Raw genomic sequence first — 9684 nt, 5'->3', positions numbered from 1 at the left:
CCCTGTAGGGCCCATATGAAGTTGGTAGTGGGCCATTAACTATAATGACTCACAAGTCGTAAGCGGTCTCTAGCAAGACATCACGACTACCCAAAACATATGAGGATCATTGAACGATGCAACCTTTCATACAACCATATCGCGTCCCTTTTGTCACACAACATTTTGGTCATGGACGAGACATGGAGAACGTCATCCTCCTATTCATGACCGTTACTTTCTCGATCCCTGAGTAGTCTGAGTATAGAAATGGAACTACCTTTCCATTATAGTATGGCCATACATTTCTCAGACTCACTCATCGAAGGGCCCAGTAATGTCTCTCTACGAATGTGAGGGACAAATTCCATCTTGACCATTCACATTCCTCCGCATGAAAAACCACTAAGCCTGACATAGTCTTTATGATCACTCGGTCAAAAGTGACTTTTGACTAGGTCAAAGCTAAGCGTTTATCATATAGGAATCCATGATGATCTCAGGTCAAAGGGCACAGTGACATGGTTTGTATATGAGAGAAGCTTATGACTTAACCCATGCAGCTCTCTCATAGCGGGTCGGTCCAACACCTTGTACTCTTTACATGTACCTATGACTTTAATTTATATCTCTATATATCTTTAAGAGTTATACTGGTCTTATTTCATCTTTGCTCCCACATAGATGACCGACCAGGGACATTTAGAATAAACCATGAGTTATCCAAGGATAGTCATCACAGTAAACATGCAAATAATATGATAACGTAATTAATAAATTCATAAATGAACAATGTTCAAAACATAATGATTAGCCCCTAGGGCACAATTTCCAACATTAACATTTGTGCCAAGCTCCAGCAAATATGGCAGGGAAAAGCACATCTTAGGAGCAAAGTGAAGCAGGACACTTAGCTGAGTTGAAACTATGAATGCACAACCTTCATATTTATTAAATATCACATCACATAAATTATGGTTGTTGATCATTGCGGGGAACACTAGGAAAGAGACTGGCTGGGCTATCAAGGAAACCATGGTGATTCTTATGGTATACGTAAACATGTCGCTTACGTATTATGACCAGCCCACTTCATCCAATTCATAACAACAAAATATGCTAGGTCCCTTAGAATGCTAATCATGCTCCATGGCTTTTAAATTGGACATGCCTATAAGTTTGAAGACCATTTGTCAAAAGTCAGAAAATGTGCATGTAGTAGCCTATAAATGGAAAGATGCAAAAACAAAGCAGGAAATCACCTGAAAGATGGATAAAACAGTAACAGGATCAGTTGCTGATATAAGAGCACCAAACATAATGCACTCAACAAATGGAAGTTTATACATGAGGGGGATCAGTCCGCCAAGATAACTGCTGAAGATAGGAAAAAGGTGTTCGCATGAAATTAATTAATCCTAATAAACCACGAATAAACCACGAAGTGAAATAGTTCTACTAAATGAGAAAATTACAACATGTGGGGAAAAATAACTTGCACTAGAATACCCGTTACTATTGAAGCTATGAAAGTACCGACTATAGCAAATGTCACAATTGCTCCAAAATTTAGGAAGAAAGGTTTCTGTCAAGAACACAACCAAGAAGTCAAAAAGCTCGTTTCAAGGAACACAGGTCCAAAAGTAAATCAATGAAGAGGCTTACAGATGAGAGACTGAACCCAGACTGAGTAACCTTGACAGTCAAGAAAAACATTATGGATATCCAGACAAGTAGGTGCCACTAATGGGCAATGAGATAAATCGAAACATTAGAAATAATGACAATAACAAGCATAAGAATAGTGCTAATAAACCACAAGTTTTAGCAAGGATATAATATAATGGGAGGTAATAGGAACAAGAAAAAAAAATTCCTCTTGAAAATTGAACCACGCCCTGCAGAAATTGAACGAGAATGACAACCGAAACGTCAGCTGTGAAAATAAAAGAAGAAGCCAACAGAGTCTTATTCATCAAAGTAGTACAAAGGACAGTGATCAACATTGCAGTAACCTGATAATGCTATTTTCTATCTTAAAAATGTTAGCTAGTCCACCAACGATTAATCCTACAGCAACAGATAAGTAAAAACAAAAAAACAAAAACAAAATAAGTATCAAACCAAGCAAGTCAGAATACCAGGGCAAATAACAACGATCAAACCTATGAGAAGAGAAGCACTAGCTTCAGGAATGACGTATATCTTCTTGCAACGAAGAATGTGGCCCAGCATGAAAGACAAAACCAACATCACAATCTGAAGAAGAATTCCTACACCGGCAGCTTGCTGGACGTGGCCGGCGGAAGAAATTGCCTCGTCCATGGACGATGCTCGAAGCTTTCACCTGAACCAGCTGCCACCACCAAAACCAACACAGGCAATGCGCAAATCGATTCCCTCAGAACAATAGGAGGTTCCGATAGATTTTCACACCTTCCAGTTCTTCTCCATGAATTCTCAGGCTCGGCATTGTTTGTTACTTGTGTCAGCATGTAATTCCTAAGATGGCATTCGCGTGATGTGTATTGGAGTGCATGGCCAGTTGCTTTGGAGTTCTCGAAGGAAAGTCCGTTTACGACTTGAGCAATTAATAAGGGAATAAATAAAAGGGTTAAGGTGCATCTAGCACCCGCGGGTATTTTGTCAGGTACACCCAGTGGCCTAAAGTAATTTATGGTGCAATTTTGCCCTCAAAGTAATTAAAATGGTGCACCGGTATCCCATGCTAACAGATCTGTTACTTTGACCGTTAAATTGATGAGTTAGCACAAGTTTGACCAAAATAAGCTGACGTGGCATGTCTAATAAACAGGTGATGTGGAATTTTTTCTGGGTTAAAGTGCATCCAGCACCCCCAAGTATTTTTCCAGGTACACCCAGTGGCCTAAAGTAATTTATGGTGCAATTTTGCCCTCAAAGTAATTAAAATGGTGCACCAGTATCTTATGCTAACAGATCTGTTACTTTGACTGTGAAATTGATGAGTCAGCACAAGTTTGACCAAAATAATCTGACCTGGCATGTCTTGTAAGTAGGTGATGTGGAATTTTTTTCGTCTGCCACTGCCGTTTTCTCGATTCAGTAAATGCTCTCTTCAGCTCTTGGAATTTTTTTCAGAGTAGAAAAATTTTTCAGAGATACTCCTCTGGTCCTATTTATAGGATAGAAAGAGAAAATATTTTTTGGTCATATTTATAAAGCACTAGGAGAAATTTTTTGTATGAATGTACAAATTTACCCCTCATTTATTATTGTATTGACTTTGTTTATATGAGGTATAATGTATATTAAATAGGGATAAAGTTGAAAAGTTATTAAAATTTAAATGAGAGTTAATGAAATTTAAGGTTTTTCTTGGTCTGTGTGAAACATGCTGGAAGTGCCTTATAAATAGAACCAGAGGAGTAATATTCAGACAAAACAATGGAATTAACAAGAAAAGCCATGTCACCTGCTTATTAGACATGCCAAGGTCAGATTATTTTGGTCAAACTTGTGCTGACTCATCAATTCACAGTCAAAGTAACATATCTGTTAGCATAAGATACCGGTACACCATTTTAATTACTTTGAGGGCAAAATTGCACCATAAATTACTTTAGGTCACTGGGTGCACCTGGAAAAATACTTGGGGGTGCTGGATGCACCTTAATCCCGAAAAAATTCCACATCACCTGCTTATTAGACATGTCACGTCAGCTTATTTTGGTCAAACTTGTGCTGACTCATCATTTAACGGTCAAAAGTAACAGATCTGTTAGCATGGGATACCGGTGCACCATTTTAATTACTTTGAGGGCAAAATTGTACCCTAAATTACTTTAGGCCATTGGGTGCACCTGGCAAAATACTTGGGGGTGCTGGGTGCACCTTAACCCTAAATAAAAATATAATAAAAAAATTATGCATCACGAATTTTTTTTTTTTCAATTTCTGGCCATCCAATTATGGATATTGAATAACGTTACAGTATTTTGATAACATAAGCATTTTAACTAATAGTACCTCCGGTCCTAATTATAAGAGTTAGTTGACTAATTTGAGAAAATTAAGGAAATAAGTTAAGTTAATTATTTGTAATAAATAGGTATTGTCTTTCCTAAAATATCCTTACTAATCAAGTATATTGGCTAAAACTATAATTATTAGAAGGACTGTCTTGGAAAAATTGAGTAAATATGAGAAACAAAATGGATTGGGGTCTTATATTTAGGATCAACATAAAAGTCAAACGAGGTCTTATATTAAAAACCAGAGGTAGTATCAATTAATATTTAGCATATTTAATTCATCTTAAAAATCATTAAAATTATAATTTAAGTAGTGCGCTAATTAAAATATTAAAAAAAATTAACTACTGAAAAAGTTGTAATAACTGCATATAGAGACTTTTAATATAAAAAAAATTATATCCAACCAAAAATTAACTTTTGCTCTATCATGAAAAAGTTAAAATAGTAAAATAAATCATTTAAACTACGAAACTAAATTACAATAAAATATAGTACATCCATTCCTTAATATAAGAACTAGATAACTAATTTAAAAAAATTTAAAAAATTAGTTAAGTTAGTTAATTATAGCAAATATGTATTGACTTATTTAAAGTATCATATTTAATCATGTGCCATAAAACTATCCATTGACGGCAACACCTTACAATCAATAAGAATATTTTAGAGAAATCATTATAAATTAAAAAAAAAAACAAAATAGAGAATAAAATTAAAAGTCAAACTCATTTTTACATTAGAAAGTAATAGGATGTTGTAGTATTCGTTTTAGCATTAAAATATTAATAATTAATAAATGAACGACGGTTTTCCAACTACATATAGAATTTAATTTATTAATCTCCGTTATTTGTTTTTAAAATGTCCTATTTGGAAGGATGAGTTAGTTTGTTAGTTATTTCATCGGCACGGGCGGCGGAGAGTAGAGAATGAGGGAGCGTTCTCATCCTTCTCAGAATCGCGCCATACAGCCTACAAGCATCCACCACCTCGGTTGCCTACGGCAGCCGGCAGAGACTGCCGGCGACTTGCTCCGACGGCAGTCTCGCCAAGGCATTCCGGAGTTTCCAGAGAACCAGTAGAACAGCAAATATTTTTACTTGCATTGTATGATCTATTCATATGTTTTAAATTGGCTTTACCCTACTGCTCGATCTACTGCCTTGTTGAATTGTTCTTTGCTTACTTCTTTTGTTTTCCTTTGTTCTTCTGTTCTGGAAATTTGCCACTAACGAAAGTCTATGATCTTCCTTCAATTGGAGACAGGAATTAGTTTCGGCTAATATTAGTCCATAGTTAATTATAAATAAAATTTGTTCATAAATACCAGTATTAGGAATTTCATTTAGATGACTCACATCCATAACGAGACTTGCATCCCTGTAGATTGCAAATAAGGTCATAAGATAGATATATATGCGCGGTGGAAAGAATCGAACAACAAAGAAAAACAAATATTTGTGTTCAATTCAATTCACCGCACATTTATGTATCTTCTTATCCATTAAGAGATGCGAGTTCGCTAACAAAATTTTTAATGCTGCTATTTCTTCAGCATTTTTTGGTATCAGTTCACTGATTCTAACTAATGTAACTAATTTCACCAACCAGATTTGATGTGGATTAAATATTGAGGGTGGGCCTAGTTCACATCCTCCAGAAAACCTCTCGTTCTGGGGAATTTCGCCTTAAGCTTGCAACTTAAACCAGAAGCGTCGAATGATAGATGGGTCTGGAGTAAAGTAATTAGGAGAAGAACACTTTGAGAAATATCATCTTTTGTTTAATTTTGAGAGTAAAAATCGGCGACTCATAGATCAGCTCACGGGTTATTCTTACTGGTTTAAGCATTTAATATCAGATTAATGCCATCGAGCTCTTGATATAGAGGTCCTGCTTTGTATTGATGGTCCATTTTTGTTTAGTTTCGAAGCATTCTGGCTTCTCAAAGATGACACCAGAGGCATCAGAAAAGTGTGAGAAACATGAAAACGACGTCAGTAACTTGAGGGGGTAGTAATGAATATGTTACATTTGTCAAATATGATGAACCAAAGGCCACCGAAGCTGAAACGTTACAGCCTCAAGAACAGCCAAGAATTAGAACTCTCTGGTGGTGGTTGATGGTGTTACTATGGTGCTTTGTAGTCATCATAATTGTTTTCGTTCTTGTGAAGTGGGGCGTGCCATTTTTTTCTGAGAAGGTACAACATCTCTTTTACTCTAATTCTAGAACACAAACTAATCTGATATATTAGAAAATTGCAGATTCTAAGATTTGGGTCTTCCTCCAGAATAAAATTAAATTATTTAATTAGTATTAACTGATTGGTTTTAAAGCCTATTACTTCTTTCTCCTATCACTTTGCATGACTTCTCTTCCATAACTGCGTTATCCCGTTTCACCATGTTTTGGTCCGTTGTTCTTTCAACTTTATTTTTCACTTCATTTCTGATTATGAGAAATACAATGCTTCTAGAATGATGGAAATCTTGGTATGCATGTCTTCATAGCTAAGACAGCAATAACGTAGACTTGTTTGCTGGAAGTCCCGCTTTCTGCCCTTTTTATTTTTCCTTTTTCCAAGTTTCCGAATGTCGCAAGGTCCTTCAGACTGAGCATCATCAAATTCGTGGACATAATTAACAAATTTAAAGGGCTTGGAGGATAATAAGTATCAATATCCTTACTACTCCCTATTCCTAACAAGCAGGGAATCTGAGAAAGATAATTAAACTAGACCTATTGTTTTCTGAAGATTGACCCCCTCCAGCAGAAACTAAATAATAGGACTAAAATAATGCAAACAATGTTTTGTAGTTTGGCATCAATTATGGAATGAGCCACACAGCATGAAGACATCTGGAACATTTGATTCATTCGTAAGACACCCCTTGTATCAAGTCCTTAAGTTTAAGCTATAGAGAGTCTAGCAAAAGCGTAATATAAGGATTTTCAAACGTGTTGAACTATGACCGATATTCCATGCCCTATTTCATTTTGACAAAGAGATATCAAACATCTTAACAACTGCTATAACATCATTCATACTATGACGCTTTTTTTTTTTTTTTTTAATTCTAGGTTCTTTATCCATTCATGAAGTGGCAAGATACTGCTTTTAGCCGTCCAGTTCTCGCCATTGAACTGGTTGCTTCTCTGGCTTTATTCCCAGTATTCCTAATCCCCTCAGGTCCATCCATGTGGTTGGTTGGGATGAGTTTTAATTATGGCATTGGCTTTGTCATAATTATCGGTGGAACAACCGTTGGCATGATCCTCACTTACCTAACTGGCAGACTGTACTGTGAACTGATTCATGTAATTTGTATCTCATATATGATCATAGTCTCTCGAGTTTTTTGCAGTAATTTTATAAAAATAGTGTTCACTTTCTGTCTGCGAACTTGATTTGTTTCTTAATTTTGTAGCAATGGTTAAAGAGGTGGCCCCGGATAGCAGCAACAATAAGGCTTGCCACTGAAGGAAGCTGGTCCCAGCAATGCCTAATGGTTGCTTTGGCCAGGGTTTCTCCTTTTCCCTATACCATATTTAATTATGCAGTATCAGTGACAAACATAAGGTTTTGGCCCTACTTGTGCGGATCAATAGCTGGAATGATACCAGATGGTTTCAACTACATATGCTGGTAGGTTTGTTGATCTCCACTCCGTCCCGAAAAAAAGGAAATTAAAAAAATGAAACTTTATTGGGGAAAAGAAATAAAATATATGGTATATATATTTTAAATAAAATATATTTTCAAGTAGATATGATTTATAAAGATAGAACAAAACTGGTTTTATTTTCAAATGAATGTAAAGCATTTGACAGTTGAATTAGGCAGGACATGCTTGTACGCCCTCAGTACTGATGTAAAATTTGTGGTTTGTTATCTTTTGCTTTCTTTGTAATATTTTTTCAATTGATATCTTACTTTTGGTTTTTTGGACAGTAGTTAGTTTTCTGTATAGCACAAGAATTTCCCTTGATGAGAAGTATGTATGCTATAATTTTGAAGTCTATATGCAAAGATATAAAACTATTTTTCCAGATCATTGGCTTATCCGCCAATTCTCTCACCTAATATGAACAAATCCGATCATTATAAATTTTTTTTTTCAAGAGACTGCTCTATGACTATTTTATTAGTTCTACAGCACATACCTGATAATTTCCTTTTGAACATATAAACTGAGCTGAAGAACATACTTCCTTCTGCAGATTTTCTAAACTTCATCAGCATATTTATTTGATAATTAATTTAGAGTGGCTGATTCTGTGCAGTGGGCATTTAATGAGGGCGTTGGCAGATTCACAATATAGCAAGGATCATAAAATGACAGGAGCAATAGTATACAACATTGTTACTTACGCAGTTGCAATACTTATACCTGTTGTTTTCGTTGTTTACGGCAAAAGAATTCTAAATAAAGTGAAAAAGGAAAAGATGAGTGAGGAGGGTGAGGTTGTCTCTGCTTCAGGTAATGCTAGTTCTGTTATGGAGAAGCTCTCTCTTGAGAAGCCTAAGCAGCTTTTGCTTTCTCCTTTAGCTCTCTTGAGTCATGCTCATGACAATCTTAATATAAATAAAAATATAAAGAGTTTGGTTTAAGATTATACAGTATTGTATTTCTTGCCTTTCTACTAGATCTATTGTAAATACTAATAGGAACCGAGAAAGAGAAGAAATTGAGGCCAGTTTGAAGCTGGAGATAATTTCCTTTCATATTGCTTTTACCAATTATAAAACTGATCCAATAATGTGTGAAAGCAGAGCAATCTGCGAAACAGACAAAACGAAAAACAAAATCAACCAACGCCAACTTTAATAATATTAGCTCTGGACTCCGGTCCTAGTTATAAAGGGTTAGTTGACTAATTTGAGAAAATTAAAAAAGGAAATTAAGTTAATTATTTATAATAAATGGTTATAACTACTATTGCTAGAAAAACTATCTTAGAAAAAAATGTACTCCTCCGGTCCTTAATATAGAACCCAATTGTTGAGTTGGTTTTGGTCCTAAATATAAGACCTATTTCTTATATTTATCAATTTTTTCTAAATTACCCCTATAGATACTCCCTCAACCATAATCAAGTAGAAGAGGGAGAGGGGATATTAAGAAAGATGATTATGGTGTTTTAGGAAAATCGTGTTACATTTCTTATAATTAACTAAATTACCTAACTTCCTTAATCTAATCAAATCAGTTAAATGGGTCTTATATTAAGGACCAGAGGAGTATAAATATGAGAAACAAAATGGATTGGGATATTATATTTATGTTTAAAATAAAAGTCAAATAAGATATTATATTAAGGAGCAGAGCTAATATGAGAGAGTGACCCTTTATCAATATCCTTATTCAATAACCTCAATAGAAGAGATGATAGGCATAGGACTCAATCAATATTTATCACCAACCGTATATCCCAAAAAAAAAAAAATCAGTGTATTAAAAAAAGCATTTTATTGTTAAGTCATCATTAAATTCGTCAAATCAGTACTTTTCATTAATAAGAGTTAACAGTATTAACATTAAGAGGTTGAAAATATACTTTGTAAACTTAAGGGATAAAACTGAAACTTAATACTACCTCCGGTCCTAATTATAAAAACCAGTTGACTAATTTGAAAAGATTAAGGAAGTAAGTTGAGTTAGTTATTTATCCTAAATAAGTGTT

The 9684-nt window shown here is 34.9% G+C and overlaps 2 pseudogenes; one reads left to right on the top strand and one right to left on the bottom strand.

Moving 5' to 3' along the window:
• Window positions 1-815: 815 nt before the first annotated feature.
• LOC114759550 (sodium/hydrogen exchanger 6-like) lies at window positions 816-2304 on the bottom strand (annotated as a pseudogene).
• Window positions 2305-5063: 2759 nt separating this feature from the next.
• LOC114759547 (transmembrane protein 64-like) lies at window positions 5064-8611 on the top strand (annotated as a pseudogene).
• Window positions 8612-9684: the final 1073 nt, after the last annotated feature.

The sequence above is a fragment of the Neltuma alba genome, unplaced genomic scaffold, assembly GCF_004799145.2.
Source record: "Neltuma alba isolate B1F8T4 unplaced genomic scaffold, ASM479914v2 tig00010862_pilon, whole genome shotgun sequence".
In the NCBI taxonomy this organism is placed as follows: domain Eukaryota; kingdom Viridiplantae; phylum Streptophyta; class Magnoliopsida; order Fabales; family Fabaceae; genus Neltuma; species Neltuma alba.
This window is presented reverse-complemented; position numbering and strand designations above follow the sequence as displayed.